The sequence below is a fragment of the Montipora foliosa genome, chromosome 7 (assembly GCF_036669935.1).
Source record: "Montipora foliosa isolate CH-2021 chromosome 7, ASM3666993v2, whole genome shotgun sequence".
Taxonomy (NCBI): Eukaryota; Metazoa; Cnidaria; class Anthozoa; order Scleractinia; family Acroporidae; genus Montipora; species Montipora foliosa.
Window position 1 is genome coordinate 10,614,517 of NC_090875.1, and position 5,850 is coordinate 10,620,366.

At 39.3% G+C, this 5,850-nt stretch overlaps 1 pseudogene; it reads left to right on the top strand.

The window, feature by feature from the left end:
* The first annotated feature begins 4,163 nt into the window (after positions 1 to 4,163).
* LOC138011566 (beta-1 adrenergic receptor-like) lies at positions 4,164 to 5,264 on the top strand (annotated as a pseudogene).
* Positions 5,265 to 5,850: the final 586 nt, after the last annotated feature.

Here is a 5,850-nt window from a genome sequence, read left to right on the forward strand (position 1 = left end):
TGACTGTGAAGTTATGGCTGTTAAATCAGAAAGGCATTCTTCTTCCCTTAACCGGTTGGGTTGCTGTTGGATATAAAGGATTCTCGATGAACTACTTTTGTAGGCTCGGAGGAATATGCAATAATTCATCAGAAATTAGTAATTTTGGAAAAAGCCATTTTAGATTGGAATTCGTTTTGTATTATTAAAAACTTAACTAGGGATATGAGGTTTCCAGCATTTTCATTGGCCCACCGGACACAGGCCATCAGTTCATAGACCTGCTCAACCTCATATGGTCAAGGAAAGCGTCAGCAATAAAGCGAGCTGAAAACATTTTTGCGGCTCTCAGAAAGAATGGCCGGAAACAGGCGTTTTCGACCGGAATTGACCGAGGCAGAAATCGATGCTTTAGTGGAAGAGTTGTTAAATCCTGGAGTTTTAATAAAACAATTATTCTCAAGACTCGGACTTGCTGGATGTAAAATGATTATAGCCAACTCGGCGCTACGCGCTTCGTTGGTTATCTTTCACTTCGTATCCAGCGTGCCCTGGTAGAATAATTGTTACATAGTTGACACTATGCGGCTCCCCCCGCTGTTAAGACAGTTGTACGAAGAATTCGATGTGTCCAGGGGCCCGTTTCTTGAAAGTCCCGAAAACTTTTCGGGCCCGAAAAGCCAAATGAATCTTTTAACATGTGTTCAAGCTGACTAAAAAAAACACGTCTGTGAAGTTTGAGAGATACAAAGGGACTTGTTACACCCGAGGATGGCCCATAAAGTTTCGGGACTTTCGAGAAACGGGCCCCAGGGCCCAGGTAGAAAAATGACCCTTTACATGCAAACAGAGCAGCTGACAGCATAAGGCAATTGCTGTTTATAAATAAGCATTGAGAGAGAACAAATCAGTACTGGATATGAAAACCTTATGCGTTCCATAGTTTGGTGTCGTTGGAAATGAGAGTAGAGGTTTTTATCATGGCGGAGGCGCTTGTGTACCAGCCGAAACAGAAACTAAAGAAAACGCAAGATCAATTTTTACAGCAATGTGGCCACCATTTTTTGGAAAATGTAACATACTGCAAGGGGTGAAGTTTGTTAGTCATGAATAAGGCAAGGAATAACCATTGATGCTTCACGATTTAATGTGAATTCGTTACTTAGATGTCCTTAATCTGGATTATGTAATTGCTGAGGATTAAATGACCAAATTAATAGTAAGAAACAGGAATTGTTTAAATCTGACGTTATAAAGGAATCGAAACGGTTTAATATTAATGAATAGACCCTCCGTGAGGATACACTGGGTTGCCTGTGGTACGTGCACCGTTCCAGGCAATTTTTTTCAAGTTGGGGGTCATTAAGAAGTCATACCAGCAGAGGCCCAATGCCTTCTCAGCATCTGACAGCTTTGTAATACCGAAGTTCACTGAAGTTAAGCCCTCTCCAGCGGGGTTAGTGTTTGGATGGGAGACCAATACAACATACCCCTCATAAAACAGAAGCATCAGACCGAAAATACTATTAACGCTAACAAATGCCAACACAGCAAGGTACAGATTTTGTTAGTTTGCTTTATGCAAAAACAAATATTGATGCAAAAGTAAATAAATATTGATACAGTTTTTAGAAAGAGCAGAAGGAAGTTTCCAGGACGGTCGCTCGAGAATAACATGTCAGTACGACATGAAAACAACATTAATTTTGAACCGTGAATATAGAATATAAACAGCTACGATCAGCGACAAACATTTTGGGAGATTTTTGCTACGTTCAATTTTGTTATTGTACGTTTTGGCTGCACAAATAAATCGCAAAATCCAAAGTGACATCGCCGGAATTCAGCGGGCGCCGTGATTAAATTACCGCGGCATGTTTACTTGCCAAACAGTGAAGCATCTGTGTCAAATGATGGCAAGATACCGGGTTTTTGTAAGTTTCTTTTTCTGTTAAGTGTTATAAAGTTTGACAATGAAATGAGCGAAGTCAAAAGAAAGATCACAATCGCCCAACTCTTGTTTATGCAAAGTCAAAATTTACTTTCGAAGACGCATTCCGCGTTATTTATCACCAGGTACGTAATTTCATCATTTTGGAAATAGCAGCTACTTTATTACTCATCTCCGTCACAATTTTTCACTGATTTTGGGGCTCATTTTGTTGAAATTCAAGCACGCTTCCAACAGGCCTGTGAACCCTTCCTGCTTACAGAGCAATACTAAAAAACATCTCCCATATCACATTTCAACCTTTAGCTCGGAAATTTAATACACAACATGATATTATAATTCACAAAGGCAGAAAATACCACAGAATCCTTTTCCAGCGAGAAATTTATTGAAACAAACAACATATTTGCTCTTAGAGGCGAAAACCTCTTCCTATTTCATTGCGTGCGTGAAGGCAATAAACTCAATCGTGTCAAATTACCATGCACTTCAGGTAAGTACAGCTCAAATTGATTTCGGCTCGACGGGCGATAGATTGTTGTCGAAGTCCATTACTCGTCGCTTTTAAGATTCCACCGCCTGTATATCCAATTGACTTGCCATTATTGAGCTTCATAAGGGTATATTTTGTCCAAAGATCCACTAAAACGCCATTCGCGTTACATGACTTTCGACGCCATTGCCGGTTAAGTTAATTAATCGTTCTACTGTGTCCACCAGAGAAATCTACGCATTTCCTACTACCCTCTCGATCCTAAGAAAATACGCGCAGAAGGCTCTATGCACAAAGACACCACTTAGTAGGGGAGTGACAGGCAAGAATTTTACCAACACGGAAAAAAAAAGAAGAAAAAAAAAAAGAAAAGAAACAAACTAAACGCAGACCCCAACTGGGTTTGCCATACTGGCAACCCAGTAATAAGCACTCCTAGTGAACATTTTGCGCAAAAAAACTCTTTTGGTAACAAAATCAGAATTCGAAGATGTTGAGAGTATTAACAATCCCTATTTGCGGGCATTTGGTGTGAAAACGACATCATTAACCATTCATCCTCCCCCCCCCCCCCCCCCCCACCCCACGCGCCTAGTTCTGGTATACTAACTCTATACGTAATACTACTTTACGCTCGGACTACAATGATGACTCCTCGGGACTTTGCCTCCATCCATTCAAAAGCCCTGCGAAGGTAGTAAAAGGATTCTTTAAGATATGAATTTTATTAGTTTGTCGTGATGAAAACAGTAAAATTCATATCTTCGGTGCGCCGTGTAAAATCGTGTAATATATCAATATTCATTTAAGCAAAAAACTTCAACATGAATGTAACATGAAGCCCTTACATCCATTATTACTTTGTTTTTCAATTACTAGCCTCGAGAAAATTCTTATCCTAATAAAATACACGAAAATACTTTACTATTAGCATGCGAAATTTAAGTGTTGGCAAAAAATCAGCCTGTTTAAAGTATTGCGTGATTATAACAAATCTTAGTTTGTTTTTTTACGCGTCAGGCCCGTGGTCGAACTTTTCGAAAAGCACTTACTGAGTAAACTACGATCCACTTATTATGAAATTGAAGCCTGTCTCACTTTAAAATTCCCAAAACAGCAAGTGCACAAGTTATCTGAAGACTTCCTTCCTAGAAATGTCTCGGCTTTTTAGCTATCGAAAGAATCATTTTATGGCACCCGGAAAAGGCAAGAAGACTTTATGGTCTTTTTCGAAAATGCCGATGTTGAGTTTTTTTTAAATACGATAACACCCAACCCGGAGATGAAAAACTGAGCCGAAGCATATTTTAATCTTGGATTTGGAAATACTTTCTAAAATGGAGAGAAAAGCGCGCAGATCACTACATAATGCAAAAGAACTACCCAATCTTTGTTGAACACTAAGGAACATAACGTTGCAAAAGCTAGAACTCTGCCTACAATGCGACAATTAATTAAGACTGTTTTAAATCGTATACTAACTTGAGTAACTTTTTAACAGCCCCAAGACAGTCATGAGCATCAAAAAGGATAATAAAGCCGAACGTTCTTCGTACGTGAGTGGAGCCATGTTTGCCATGTATTTAGAACACAGTAGGGTGAGCTTCCAAGCAGTTTTAGTTAATTGATATTCCAATTCATTTGAGTTAAAATTAACAGCAAAAGCACAGGAAGCTGTGGAACAATTATTCCAAAAAAATAATAATACAAAAAATGTACAAGTTACACGTATCTTAAAAATACTTTCTTCGTCCAATCAGAGGTTAGCTAATCCAAGGAAATAATGACATTGTCCAAATCATGGAGAGGTATACGCCTTTTAAAGAGAGTTTAAAAACTTAGGAAAACAACCTGGGAGTGATTCTTCCTGGAAGTTTGATAAAAGTTTTGACCACCAATGATCATGGCGACTGATCTGCAATCTAGAAGCGTATATTTGGTTCTCGCAGAAGTCAGCTCGTTAATTGTCTTGAACCTTCTGTCTCTTATAGGAAACACCTTGGTTTGCATCTCCGTATACAGAAACACACGATTACGTACAACAACGAATCTTTACATCACCGCGCTTGCAATAAGCGATTTACTGTCAGCCGTGTTTGTAATGCCGTTGACGATTGGCGTCCTTGTAAGCGGTCACTGGATTTTTGGTGAAGTTAGTTGTAGCTTTCATTCCCTTATTGCTGCGTTTGCCGTCTATGTTTCACCAGTAACGATGGGGCTGACAGCGCTCAATCGCTATGTGCGAATGTGCAGGCCGGACAACGTATATCAGAAGTTATTTTCAACAAAAAAGTCACTGGCCCTTTTAATGTCTGTTTGGCTGTTTGTTGCCTGTTACAGTAGCCTCCCCATCCTGGTTGGTCTTCAAAAAAGCACTTTTATCCCAGGGTATGCCATTTGTTCCGTTGGTCATCTCAGCGAAACTGGCAAACTGATACACTATGGAATCGTAATCCCATTGTTTCTTTTAACCCCTTTAACAATCACTGTGTTTAGCTACGTAAAAGTTGCTAAAAAGATGCAACAGCACAAAATCGAAACGTCGTTCTTGAGACAAAACTCACCAATCATCAGTACGCGAGAGATAAGAATTAGTCAGTCTTTGTTTGTCGTTGTTTTCGCTTTCATGATCTGTTGGATTCCCTTTTGGATCATAGCACTTTTAATGCGCTTCCATTTGGTTCCAAGGATGCCACGAAACGTGAAGCTCCTATGTATGTTTTTCCATTACTTATCCAATACAATCAATCCATTAATTTACGCTGGCATGAACCCCTGTTTCAGAAGGGAATTCCGGCTGACCGTTTGTAAGGAAAAAAAGGAACATTGGGGATCACATAAATAGAGTAACAATTCAGCTTTATACAAACGAAGTTCGACAAGAAGACAAAGGGCATTTCGGTAATGACAAAACAGTCTAGACAGTAATTTATGACTGAGGAGGCTGACCAATTATATATTGAGATTTGGGGTCGCATTGTCACAAACATTTCATTTGGCGGCAACACGTGGCTGCACGTACTGAGCATTTAGATCAATTATGATAGGTTCTGTATTGCTGTTTCGGGGTATATGTTAAGCTTCCGACGTATCATCGAATGAAAAAAGGAAAAGAAAATTAAGTCGGTTTTATCGACGAAAGGATCAAAAAAACCGATTGTAAAAGATGCTTGGGCCAACAAATCAACTTTAGTGAACTGATGGTTTCTTAACATAGAATCAGATTTACACTGATATAGTTTGTCTTGAGCGTGTGGTTTGAGCAGCAGGTGATAGTGTAATCTAATCTATGTACTCTATAGCTAAAAGTGGGCGATTTGATCAGTTTTAATTAAAGCCTTCAAAATTTTTAGTTTGACAAGAAGGATGAGAAGGTGCCAAATTAAACCGCTGTCGGGTCCGTCTACTGTGGCTATTATTCCTAAAT